At 54.1% G+C, this 13,229-nt stretch overlaps 1 long non-coding RNA gene across 1 annotated transcript in view; it reads right to left on the reverse strand.

Annotated features, from left to right (window-relative positions):
* Positions 1 to 11,985: 11,985 nt before the first annotated feature.
* The window catches only part of LOC129715961 (uncharacterized), a 5,812-nt gene continuing 4,568 nt past the window's right edge, over positions 11,986 to 13,229 (reverse strand). Inside the window, exon 3 of the long non-coding RNA XR_008726575.1 lies at positions 11,986 to 12,093. This is a non-coding gene — a long non-coding RNA (uncharacterized LOC129715961). The remainder of the gene's footprint in view (positions 12,094 to 13,229) is intronic.

Consider the following 13,229-nt stretch of genomic DNA (forward strand, 5'->3'; position numbering starts at 1 on the left):
CCCCAAATATGCGGGGCTATGCAAACCACTGCAGCGGGAAGAGAGGCAGCTAAACCTGTGCGCCTCATGAGGGCAGGCCCCGGAACGAGCAGGACATCTCATCCAACACCCAGCTGTCAGCACCCCTCGGCATCCACCAGTCAACACCCACATGCAAGGACTAGTGAAAGCAAGGGACCGCTGCTTATTACCCCCAAAGGTCTTTTTAGACAGGGGCCCAGAGCGGAACCATTGGAAGATGCGCAACCCCACCGACAGCACCAGCGTACCAGCAAAGCTGAGCCTTCATGAAAAAACAATGAACATGAAGGTAGGTGGTCTGGTTCCTCCCAGTTTACACAAAATAAGGGTGTTCTACTAACTGCGGGGGGGGGGGGGGGGGGGGCATTTACACTTGTTGAAAGAAGCATGGGGTGCTGTCACAAATAACAAATATATACTCAACAGTATTAGTGTATAAAAACGTGAATTCAAATTGGGCATATTACCGTCAGTTCAGCAATGCGCCCGTAGGGCTTTTTCCCTCTAAGACAGAGAAGCGAGAAGGTCAAGCTGAACTAGAAAGGCTCATTACAAAAGGGATCATGGGAAACATGAACCATTGGAATTTGTATCGAAAATGTTCACCAAAACTACAAAAAATGGTGAATGTAGCATCATTATTGACCTAATATCCCTAAATAAATCTGTTCAGTATATACACTTTAAGATGGAGACGTTTTGTCACTGCCAGACATCTGATCTCCAAAGGATACTTTATGGCAAGCATTGATATGGAAGATGCATACTATCTTATACCCATACACAAGGATCATTATAGATACCTAAAATGTATCTGGATGGGGCAACTATGGGAGTATGGAGCATTCCCAATGGTCTAACCTCAGCCCTAAACTAATTACAAAAATACAAAAAATAGCCATGAAAATATTAAGAAAACAAGCATAATCATGGCATATATTGGATGATATCCTCATATTAGGAAAAACAAAGGAATTAGCTGTGGCAGCAGTTTCTAGCTACGAAACAGCTCCTTAAAACACTGAGGTTCATCCTACACCCAGATAAACCAAAATTGAAGCCGTTAACTACCATGGATTATCTGGGCGTTAATATCAATTCTATCCATATGACTGTTACTTTGCCAAGGTGATCGGGTCACTATAATCAAATCATGAATGTACCCACTGAAGCTATATCAGAATTACAGTGGTGGGCAGACAATGTTTGGCACAGTTTCAGCCCTATTATTATCACCAATCCTAATTTGGTTATTAAAAACCGATGCCAGTGCTTTAGGCTGGGGAGCAACTAACTCCATATCCAGCACAGGTAACAGATGGACCAATTCAGAATCATCGTTACTACACACACCGGGCATCAACTATTTGGGATTGGTGATCGCCTATTGGGTTAAAAGCATATGCATTTCAAATGCAGCACGAGCATATACGGTTACGGATTGATAATACTATGGTTGTGGCTTATATTAACCATATGGGGAGCATAAAATCATTATCGTGCAACAAATTGGTCAAACAGATCTGGCAATGGTGTGTCAAAAGACATGTTTAACTATCGGCTGCCTATCTTCTAGGTAAGCTAGAACACAGTGGGAGACACCACGTCACGGGGGAAAAATTTATGATAACAGTGAATGGATGTCAAACCCAAAGTATCTGCTAAAGGTATTAAGCAATTTGAACGCCAGATATCAATTTGGTTGCAAGACGGAATCACCAGTAACTTATGTATGTGACTTAGGAACCAGATCAGAGGCAGCAGCGGTATATGCCTACACGCTGGATAGGGGACATTTCTGCTTTTGCTTCCCTCCCTTCTGCCTCATCAGTTGGGCACTTCGCAATACAGATGGAATCTGCCTCCGGGATATTGAAGGTGCCCGACCGACCAACATAGCCATGGTTCCCAGTTCATCACGACATGGTGGGCGAGTCACCTATGGATTTCCCTAGTGGACCATGGTTGCTGACTCACCCAGTATCAGGCATAAGCCACCCATGCCATAATACATCTAACTGCTGGGTTGTAGGTTTGAATGGACATTACCAGGGACTGGGATTATCCAAATGAACCATTACCACCATATCGGCATCCCTGCGAACAGTCACCAAGAGCAAACATGGGAAATACTGCCACGACGCAGGGACAACATACGAAACTACTCAGCCACTGACGTATTGGAGTTCCTGGGCCATCTACACCATGATGAAAAGGTGAGTTACAGTGCCGTAAATACAGCACAAAGCGCCCTGTCTGCTTATCTAAAAACAGCAGGACAGCAGAGCATTGGTTCCCATCCCCTGAAGATAAAACTTATGAAGGACATTTATAAAATCAAGCCCCAAAACCCAGGTATACCCATGTATGGGATATCGGTGTGATATTGACATATCTCAGAGAATGGCACCAGCTAGATCCCTTAATCTTGCACTATCTATGTTAAAAACGCTCATGCTTATGGCTCTCGTATCCGCTCACAGAGTCCAGTCACTCCATAAAACTAGACTGGATAATATGGTGATTACCCCAGACCGCATCATGTTCATCATTCTAGGTCTGGTAAAAACCTAAGCGACCAGGAACGCCCAATTCACTGGTGGTATTCCGGGCCTACCCACCAGAGTCCAGGTTGAGTGTGGTGACCCATCTACAACAATATATAGACACAACCCACAATCTTAGAGGGAGAGGAAAAGCCTATGGGTCAACCACAAGAAACCCCAAGATGGGGTAACGAGCCAAACCACTTCAAGGTGGCTCAAACAGGTACTGAAAGCTGCCGGAATAGATAATAATACATTTAAAATCCCATTCCACTAGGGCAGCATTGATATCAGCGGCTGAACGAATGGACATCCCGGTTGACCACATTCTCTATACGGCAGGATGGTCAAGGGAAACGACGTTCAGAACATTTTTATTGTAAATCGTTGATAAGCCTGATTTAATTGCAGACAGAATATTACAAACTGCAAATATTTAATTTAAGCTCAGGGGAGCTATTTATGTTGTTATTGTTAACAAATAGCTTTCTGTTTCTTGAGAAAGCAGATCCATTGGTTGATTACGATAACACTTCCTCCCTCAAGAACTTCGGCAGTTTGTGAAATAAAACTGTTACACGGTTTGAAATCACAGACCTTTGAAATCTTCACGTAGTCACTCACGTGACTGCGAAGTAAAATAGTAAGATTAAACGAGAACTTACCAGTTTGAAGTTTGATCTGTATTTTATGAGGAGTTACGATGAGGGATTGCGTGCCCTACGCTCCCACCCTCATTATATAGATCAAACTAATAAACTGATGTCTCACTGATCTCTACTATGTTTACTTCAAATATTGTGTCTATCTGTGATTCCACACCGCTGCTTCGAAGTATGCCGCACCTGCGCACTGAGCGGGCTTCTTCACGTAATCCCTCATCGTAACTCCTCATAAAATACAGATCAAACTTCATACTGGTAAGTACTCGTTTAATCTTACTATTAAATCAGCAAGTTGTGTATGGGTGCAGGAAGCAGGGAGGCATGCAGCCCCGATGCAGTGGAGAAAGAGCGGAGCAGTAGTATATGTTTGCTATAAGGACTGTTTGATTACAACCACTGAAAAGAAATTGCTGGGGGCATGCTTCTACCCATGGACTGAAGGTCCACGATGAAGATGAGGGAATGGAGGCCTAGGAATTGAAATATATATGGATATTACATCAATTAAATCATTGAAAATATTGAATGAAAATACTGGTTGAATTATTTAGATTTGACTGTACAATTTATGTTGATGACACATATAGGCAAGGGAAGGCAAGGCAACTTTATTTATATAGAACATTTCATACATGAGGCAGACTCAAAGTGCTTCACGTAAAAACATGTCATACAACAAAATTAAATAATAAAATGAAATAAAATAGAAGAATTAAAATAAAATAAAAGCAACATTAAAAATGCATTATAAAAAGTGCAAAAGTTAAAAGTGCAATGTAGTTAAGATTTAGCTGAAAGCTAAAGTAAACATACACGTTTTCAGTCGTCTTTTAAAAGTGGTCAAAGTTGGGGCAAGTCTTAAATCTTCAGGAAGTTTATTCCAGTTATTTGTTGCATAGTAACTAAATCCTGCTTTCCCATGTTTTGTATTTACTCTGGGAATCACTAACAGATTGGTTTCAGAAGATCTTAGCGGTCTAGAAGGCTTATATAGTGGAAGCATGTCAGTGATATACTTTGACCCTAAACCATGTAGTGATTTATAGATTTTGATCGTTGTTATACACAGTTTTGAAAATGAGTCCATGCCTTTGATGGTAGTTAATTTTGAAATTATCCTTTCCTTTATTACATTGAAATTGTCATACAAGGGAAATTTCCAAACACAGGTGCAATTGATATATTTTATTTTTATCCAGTCAAATACCTGTCCACTACCTCCATCAATGGTGTGGATGTACAGTTTACCAGGGAGTCACTTTGGCGTATACCTGGACTGGTCCAGGAACGCGGAGGCCGTGTACAAGTGACTGGCAGAGCCGGCTGTACTTTTTGAGAAGGCTCGGCTCCTTCAAAGTTTGCAGTAATATGTTGCAGATGTTCTACCAATTGGTGGTAGCCAGTGCCATCTACTTCGCTGCCGTGTGCTAGGGCAGCAGGGCGAACGCTGCGGACGCAAATAGGATCAACAAACTTGATCCACCCTCTCAATCTGCCCCACCCTCTGTCTCTCTTATCTCCCTCGCTCTCCTACCCTCAGTCTCCTACCGTATGTCTCCCCCTCTTTCCCCATCTCATATCCTCCCTCTCTCTCTCACCCCCTCTCTCACCTCCCCTCCCCCTCTTTCTGCCCCTCCCCTCTCTGTCTCCTATCTGTCTCTCGCCCCTCCAACACTCACCCACCCTCTCTGCCCCTCCCTCTCTCTCTCACATCTCTCTATCTCCTCTCTCCTATTCCGCTGTCTCTACACTTTCTCTCCACCCCCTCTCCAATTCTCAGCACCCTCTCTCCCCGCTCTATCTGCCCCTCCCTCTCTCTTCTATCTCTCTGTATCTAGCCTTTCTCTCTCCCACCTCTCTTTCCCCCTCCGTCTCTCCCCTCTCTCTTCTTCTCGCCCCCCTCTCCAACTTTCACACCGTATCCTCTCTCCCTCCCTGTCTCTCTCTGCCTCTCTCGCTCCCTCTCTCTCCCCCTCTCTCTCGCATATCTATCTGCCCCTACCTCTCTCCCCTTTTTATCTGTCTCTACCCTTTCTCTCTCCCCGCTCTCTCTCCCAACACCTTCTCCCCTCTATCTGCCCCTCCCTCTCTCACCCCCCCCCCCCTGTCTCACTTCTCTCGCCCTCTCTCTCTCTCTCTCCCCTTCGCTCCCCCCACTCTCCCCTCACTATCGGCCCTTCCCTCTCTTGCTCCTTCCTCTCTCTCGACCCTTTCTATCTCCCCCCTCTAACTCCACCTCACTCTCTCCCACCTACCTCTCCTATATCTTTTTCTACCCTTTCATTCTCCCCTCTATCTCCCCCTCTCTCTCTTTCCTCTCTCTCTCACCTCTTCCTCTCTCCTCATCTGTGTCTCCCTCTACCCCCTCTGTCTCCCTTCTCTTGTCCCCCCCCCCCTTTCTCTCTACCCCTTATGTCTCTCCCCCATTATCTCTTCTATCTCTCTCTTGCCTCTCTCCCCACTCTCTCTTCCTCTGTGTCTCTCCTATATCTATCCCATCCCTCTCACCCCTCCCCTTCTCTCTCTCTCCCCCTCTATTTCCCCCCCTCCAGCTCTCCCCCCCCTCTCCCCCCTCCCTCTGTCCCACTATCTCCCCTTCCCCTCCCCCCCCCCCCCCCCCCTCTCCCTCCCCCGTCCACAAGTATTCTGCCTTTGTAACTGTGCTATGTTTTTCAAAACTTAATAGAACTGAGAATAATTTACACAAAACTGTCACTGATTTGTGTCTTCCGTGTCTCTGGGGAAATACAGAGAGAGCGAGGGGGGGGGAGATAGAGGGGGGAGAAGGTGGGGAGGATAACTGAGGGTCAACTTTTCCACACGTTTCGCGGGTGGTGGTTGGGACTAGTGTAGATGGTGCATGTTGGTCGGAGTGGGACTAGTGTAGATGGGGCATGTTGGTCGGGGTGGGACTAGCATAGATGGGGCATGTTGGTCGGGGTGGGACTAGCGGAGATGGGGCATGTTGGTCGGGGTGGGACTAGTGTAGATGGTGCATGTTGGTCGGGGTGGGACTAGTGTAGATGGGGCATGTTGGTCGGGGTGGGACTAGTGTAGATAGGGCATGTTGGTCGGGATGGGACTAGTGCAGATGGGGCATGTTGGTCGGGGTGGGACTAGTGTAGATGGGGCATGTTGGTCGGGGTGGGACTAGTGTAGACGTGGCATGTTGGTCGGGGTGGGACTAGTGTAGATGGGGCATGTTGGTCGGAGAGGGCCTAGTGTAGAGAGGGCATGTTGGTCGGGGAGGGACTAATGTAGATGTAGATGGGGTATGTTGGTCGGGGGGTGACTAGTGTATACGATGGGCATGTTGGTCGGGGTGGGACTAGTGTACATGGGGCATGTTGGTTGGGGTGGGATGTGTGTAGATGGGGGCACGTTGGTCGGTGTGGGACTAGTGTAGATGGGGCATGTTAGTCGGGTGAGACTAGTTTAGATGTGGCATGGTGGTCGGGGTGGCACAAGTGTTGATGGGGCATGTTGGTCGGGGTTAGCCTAGTGTAGATGGGGCATGTTGGTCGGGGTGGGACTAGTGTACATGGGGCATGTTGGTCGGGTGGGACTAGTGTAGATGGGGCATGTTGATCGGGGTGGGACTAGTGTAGATGGGGCAAGTTGGGCTGTAGTAAGGGCATTTTTCCGCGCTGGGCGACTCTAGGACTCGTGAACACAAACACAGACACAGAGACAGTGTTAAACTCATTGGTATGTTTATTTAAAATTGAGTGAAGGATTCAAGAGATAAGAGTTGATTCGTTAATGCTGCTGACATATCGTCTCTTTTTCCTTGAAGTGGAGAGAGTGAGTGAGAGAGAAAGAGAAGAGTGGAGAGAAAGAGAGGGGTCTACCCTCCCTCCCTCAGAGAGGGGGGGGGAGGGAAGGATCCTCCTTGGACGGGGGGACTCCCTCTGGGACGGCTCCCCTCCTCCTCCCCCTCTTCCCCTTCCTCGGTGGTCCTAGTGAGAGAGTGGGATGGAGAGAGTCTCCTCCTTTTCCTCCCTCCCCCTTGGAGAGCTTGGGCCTCCTTCTCCTCCCCCTCCCCTGGAGAGGAAGATATTCCCGACTGTGGTGAGGAGGGCTCTGAGAGAGGGTGAGAGAGAAAGAGAGGGGGAGAGGGGAGTGGAGAGAGAGGGAGTAGAGGGAGAGGAGAGAGGGGAATGTGGAATGGTTGGAGAAAGAGGGAAGGGAGGATGAGAGAGAGGGTGAGTGGGAAAGAGGGGAAAGAGAGCGAGAGGGGGTTGGAGAAGGGATAGAGAGGGAGGAGAGAGAGAGGGAGAGTGATAGAGGGAGAGAGAGGGGTACAGAGGGGGAGGGGTGGGGAGGGAGAGGGTTATTGAGAGAGGAAGATTGGCCCCGGGATGGGAGAGGAAGGGGGAGATGTGAAGGGGCAGGACCCCCTCTCTTTCTCTCCCATCCTTGGATCTTGAGAGAGACGGGAGGAAGATAACTCCCCTTTCTCCCCCTCCCTCTCTCCCCCCCTCCCTCTCTCCTCTTTTAGAGAGATGTTGTCTCTCTTTCCCCTCCCCTCTCCCCTCCTGCAGTTTCTTCTATGGGAGGTGATCTCTCCCCACTAAGGGAGGTGTCGAGAGGGTAGAGAGACGGAGGGATCTAGCCCCTTCCTCTCTCTCTTCTTGGGAGAGCTCTAGAGAATCCCTCCCTCCTCCCTCTCTCCCATAGATTTCTATTCCCCGAGGAGAGGGGGAATTTCCCAGGGGAGGATGGGTTCTCCGCCTTAGAAATTCTCCCTCCCCCCTCCCTCTTCCCTCCTCCCTCTCCTCATAGTTCCTTCAGAGGGATCCCCTAGAGGTCCCCTCCCTTCTCTCCCCCCTCCCTTCCCCTCCTTTGACCCTCCTTTCCCTCTCCTCTCTCTTCTCCCCTCCCCTCCCCCTCTCTCCTCCCCCTCCCCTCTCTCCTCCTCTGAGGGTAGGGGAGTCCTCTCCCTCCTAAAGAGGAGGTCCTCCCTCTGAGACGTGGGTATAGCCAAGGAGCCCTCATCCCCTTTCCTACTCCCTCTCCCTCTCTCCTCCCTCCTCTCCTTCTTTGACTTCCTCCCCCTCTCTCAAAGAGGACGAATTCCTCCCTCCCTCTCAACTCTCCCCTCCCCTCTCCTTTCTCTCTTCCTCCTCCTTTTCTTTCTCCTCTCTCTCTTCCCTCTTCTCCCCCTCCCCTCTCCCCCTCCTCTCCATCTCTCTCTCCTGGTTTTCCCCCTCCTCTCTCCCCTCTCCCTCTCTCTCTCCTCCTCCCTCCTCTCGCCTCCCCCTCTCCTCCGCTATCTCTCTCCCCTATTTAGAATTCTCCGGTTTCTTCCTTGAGAATCCCTAGAGCTCTCTCTCCTCCCCCCCCTCCCCCCTCTCCCTCCATCTTCCCCCCTCCCCCCCTCCCCCTCCCCCCCTCCCTGGGACCCCGAGCCTCGGAGCACTCCTCCTCCCTCTTCCCTCCAGAGAGAGCTCCCCTTCCCTCTCCCCCAGGGCCTGCCCCTCCAAGCTTCCTCCTCCCTCTCCCCCCCTCCCTCTATCCCTCCCCCCTTCCCTCTCCGGGGCCCCAATGCCCTTGCCTTCCCTCCCTCCCTCCCTGCTCTCCTTCTCCTAGGAATCTTTCTTCCCCAAGATCCCTCTCCCGAAAGCCCTCCCTTTAACTTTTGTTCTCTTCCTGTCCTCTCCCTCGGAGGAGAGCTCCCTCTCTTTTCCTCCCCTCTCCCCCTCTCCTCTTACCCCCCCCCTCCTCCTCTTTCCCCTCCCCCTCTCTCCCCTCCCTCTCTAATTCATAGAATCTCCTCTCCTTCCCTCTCTCTCCCCTTCTCCCCCTCCTCTTCCCCTCTCCCTCCCCTCTCCCTCTCCTCTCCCTCCTCTTCCTCTCCCTCCTCCCTCCTCACCTCTCCTCTCTTCCCTTTCCTACCCCCCTCTCCTCCCTTCCCCCCCCCCCTCTCTCTCCTCCCTCTCCTCTCCCCTCTCTCCTCTCTTCCCTCTCCCCCTCTCCTCCCCTCCTTCCCTCCTCCTCTCTCTCCTCCCCTCTCCATCCCTCCCTCTTCCTTCTCCCCTCTCCCCCCCCTCTCCCTCTCCCCCTCCCCCCTCCTCTCCCCTCCCCCCTCCTCCCCTCTCCTCCCCTCTCCTCCCTCTTCTCCTCCCTCCCCTCCCCCCTCTCCTCTCCCCCCCTCCTCTCTTCCTCCCTCTCCTCCCCCTCTCCTCTCCTCTCCTACTCTCTCCCTCCCCTCTCCCCTCCTCCTCCTCCTCCTCTCCTTCTCTCTCCCTCTCCTCTCCTCTCCTCTCTCTCCTCCCCTCCCTCTCCCCCTCCTCCTCCCTCTCTCTCTCCCCTCTCCTCCTCTCCCCTCTCTCTCCCCTCTCTCTCCTCTCTCCCCTCTCCCCCTCTCCTCTCTTCTCCCCCTCTCCCTCTCCCTCTCTCCTCCTCCCCTCCTCCCCTCCCTCTCCTCCCTCTCCCTTCTCTCCTTCCTCCTCCTCCCCTCAGCTCTCGTCCCTCCTCCCCCCCTCCCCCCTCTTCTCCCCTCTCCTCTCCCCTCCTCCCCTCTCCTCTGCTCTCCTCCCCTCTCCTCCCCTCTCCTCCCCTCTTCTCCTCCCCTCTCCCCCTCTCTCCTCCCTCCCCTCCTCTCCCCCCCCTCCCTCCTTCCTCCTCTTCCTCCTCATTCCCTCTCTTCTCTTTCTCTCTATCCTCCTCCCTCTCCTCTCCTCTCCCCCTCTCCCCCCCCCCTCTCCCCCTCCTCTCCTCTCTCTCTCTCTCCTCTCTCCCTCCCTCTCTCCCCTCCTCTCCTCCCCCCCTCCCTCCTCCTCTCCTCTCCCCTCCCCTCCCTTCTCTCCCCTCCCCTCCTCCCTCCCCTCTCCTCCCCTCCCCCCTCCTCCTCCCCTCTCCCCTCCTCCTTCCCCTCCCCTCCCCTCCTCTCCTCCTCCTCCTCCTCCCCCTCCCCTCCCCTCTCCCCTCTCCTCCTCTCTCCCCTCCCTCCCCTCCTCCTCCTCTCTCCTCCTCTCCTCTCTCTTCTCTCTCTCCTCTTCCCCTCTCCCTCCCTCTCCTCTCTCCTCCTCCCCTCTCCTCTCCCTCTCTCTCTGCTTCCCTCCCCTCCCCTCTCCTCCCTCCTCCCCCCCTCCCTCTCTCTCTCCTCTCCTCTCCCCTCTCCTCTCCTCTCCTCCCATCCCCTCTCCTCTCCTCTCCTCCCCTCTCCTCTCCTCTCTCTCCTCTCCTCTCATCTCCTCTCCTCTCCTCTCCTCTCCTCTCCTCCCCTCCTCCCCTCTCCTCCCCCCCTCCTCTCCCTCTCTCCCTCTCTCTCCATCCTCTCCTCCCTCTCTCCCCCTCTCTCTCCTCTCCCTCCTCTCTCTCCTTCTCCTCTCTCCTCTCTCTCTCCTCCCCTCTCTCATCTCCTCCTCTCGTTCTCAGCTCTCTCTCTCCTCTCCCATTTCCCCCTCTCGAGTCAGCTCCCGCCTCTCCTCTCTGATCTCATGGCTCTCATCCAACTCCCTCTCTTCTCTCTTCTCCTCCCCCCCCCCCCCCTCTCCCCTCCTCTCCTCCCCTCCTCCTCTCTCTCTCCCCTCCCCCCTCCCCTCTCCTCCCTCCCCTCCCTCCCTCTCCTCTCTCTCTCCCCTCTCTCTCCCCTCCCTCCCTCTCCTCTCATCCTCCCCCCTCTCCTCTCCTCCCTCCCCTCTCTCCTCTCCCTCTCTCTCCCCTCCTCTCCCTCTCTCTCTCTCCCTCTCCTCTCCTCCCTCTCCTCCCCTCCCCCTGGCCTCTCCTCTCCTCCGCTCTCCTCCCCCTCCTCCTCTCCCCTCTCCCCTCTCCCCTCCCCTCCCCCTCTCTCTCTCCTCCCCTCCCCTCCCCCTCCTCTCCTCCCTCCCTCCCCTCTCCTCCCCCCCCTCCTCCTCCTCTCCTCCCTCTCCTCCCCTCCCTCCCCCTCCTCCCCTCCCTCCTCTCTCCCCTCCCTCCCCTCCCCTCCCCTCTCCTCCCCTCCCCTCCCCTCCCTCCCCCCTCCTCCCCCCTCCTCCCCCCTCCCCTCTCCTCTCCTCTCCCTCCCCTCTCCTCCCCTCCTCTCCTCCCCTCTCCTCTCCCCTCCCCACTCCTCCCCTCTCCTCTACTCACTTCTCCTGCAGCCTCCTCCCCTCTACTCTCCCTCCTCACCTCTCCACACAACTCCTCCTCTCTCCTCCTCTCCTCCCCTCTCCCTCTCTCCCCTCTCCTCACCCCTCCCCTCTCCCCCTTCCCTCTCCCCTCCCCTCCCCTCTCCCTCCCCTCTCCTCCTCCTCTCCTCTCTCTCCTTCCCCTCCTCTCCTCTCCCTCCTCTCCCCTCTCCCTCTCCTCCCCTCTCCTCCTCCCTCTCTCCCCTCTCTCCTCTCCCTCCTTTCCCTCCCTCTCTCTCTCCCCTCCCCTCTCCTCTCCTCCTCCACTCTCCTCATAGACTCTCCCCTCTCCTCTCCCTCTCCTCCCTATCCAGGCTCTTCTCCCCTTCTGTCCTCTCCGCCAATCCTAGTGATCATGGCTGATCATCTCCCACTCAGTCTCCTGTCCTCTCCTCCCTCTCTCCTTCCCTCTCTCCCCCTCTCTCCTCCCCCTCTCCTCTCTCCTCCCCTCCCCCCTCTCTCCCTCCTCCCTCTCCTCTCCTCTCCTCCCCCTCTCCTCCCCTCTCTCCCCCCCCTCCCCTCCTCTCTCTCCTCCCCTCTCCTCTCTCTCCTCCCTCTCTCGTCCCCCTCCGGTAACCTCCACTCCCCTGCCCTCTCCTCTCACCTCCTCCCCTCTGCGCCCCTCTCCTCTCCTCCAAACTCACCTGGCTTGTAGTAATCATAGACTTTTATAATTTTCGATTCCAAGTTTGAAACGGGATCCTTTCGCTCCACTATCAGTATAACACCCGAACCTTTCCTCCCGATCTAGGGGAGAGAGAGAGAGAGAGATGAAATGTGTGGACAGAACGGTCAAGTAGGCCGTTGGCCTCTTTTGGCCCTCATCAGTCAGTAACCAGACCACATTTGTAGCCTGGGGCTTGATTATCCCTTGGGAATTACTGCCGGCAGGCAGGCAGGCGGGGAGTGGGAGAGGGAGACAGGGAGACGAGGAAGGAGATGGGGTAGTGGAGAGAAGGGGAAGAGTGTTGAGGGAGGGGAGAGAGGAATGGGGGAGCGAGGGGTAAGGAGAGGGGGGTAGGAGGATGGGGGAGAGAAGTGTTGGGGAGGGAAGAGTGTGGGGGCAGAGAGGGAAGGAAAATGAGAGAGAGAGAGAGGGGTTGGGGGAGGGATGGGGAGGCGAGATGGGGTAGGAGAGAGAGCGGGAGAGTATAGAGTGAGGTGGAAAGGGGTGGGGGAGAGAGGGGAAGATTGTGCAAGGAGGGGTAGAGAGGGAAAGAGTGTGGAGGGAGGAGGAAGGAGTAGGGGAGTGATGGAAGAGATACGGAGAGGGAGAGGAGAGAGGGGAGGGTGACAGGGGGGAGAGAGGAGGGAGGAGGAAGGGAGGGGGAGGAAAAGGTGAGGTAAGGGGGAGAGGGGGTAGTGTGTGGCGGGAGGGGAGAGGCGTAGGGGGAGAGGGGGAAGTGTGTGGAGAGAAGGAGGAGGGATGGGGGAGTGAGGGGAGGAGGGAGTTGGGTTGTTGGGAGAGAGGGGAAAGAGTGTGAAGGGATGAGGGAGTGGTGGGGGACAGAGGGGTAGGGGAAGGATGGGGGTGAGAGTAGTGGGGTACGGGAGGAGAGAGGGATGGGGAGACAGAGGTGGGGGAGAGGGGATGATTGAAGAGGGGGGAGCGGTGTAGGGGAGAGAGGAGACACAGTGTGGAGGATGGAGGGGAATGGGGTAGAGGAGGGAGCGGTAGAGGAGGGACCGGAAAGATTGTGGAGGGAGGGGAAGCGGGTGGGGGGATTGGTGGAAGAGGGACGGTGGGGTAGGGGAAGGCGGCGGATGGAGAGAGTGATAGGGAGCGAGGTGTGGGGGAGGGAGATGGGGTAGGTTGGAGAGGAGGAAGAGTGTGGAGGGAGGGGAGTGATGGGGAAGAGTGGGGAGGGAGTCCCTGGAGGGTG

Source organism: Leucoraja erinacea, unplaced genomic scaffold (assembly GCF_028641065.1).
Source record: "Leucoraja erinacea ecotype New England unplaced genomic scaffold, Leri_hhj_1 Leri_1551S, whole genome shotgun sequence".
Lineage (NCBI taxonomy): Eukaryota > Metazoa > Chordata > Chondrichthyes > Rajiformes > Rajidae > Leucoraja > Leucoraja erinaceus.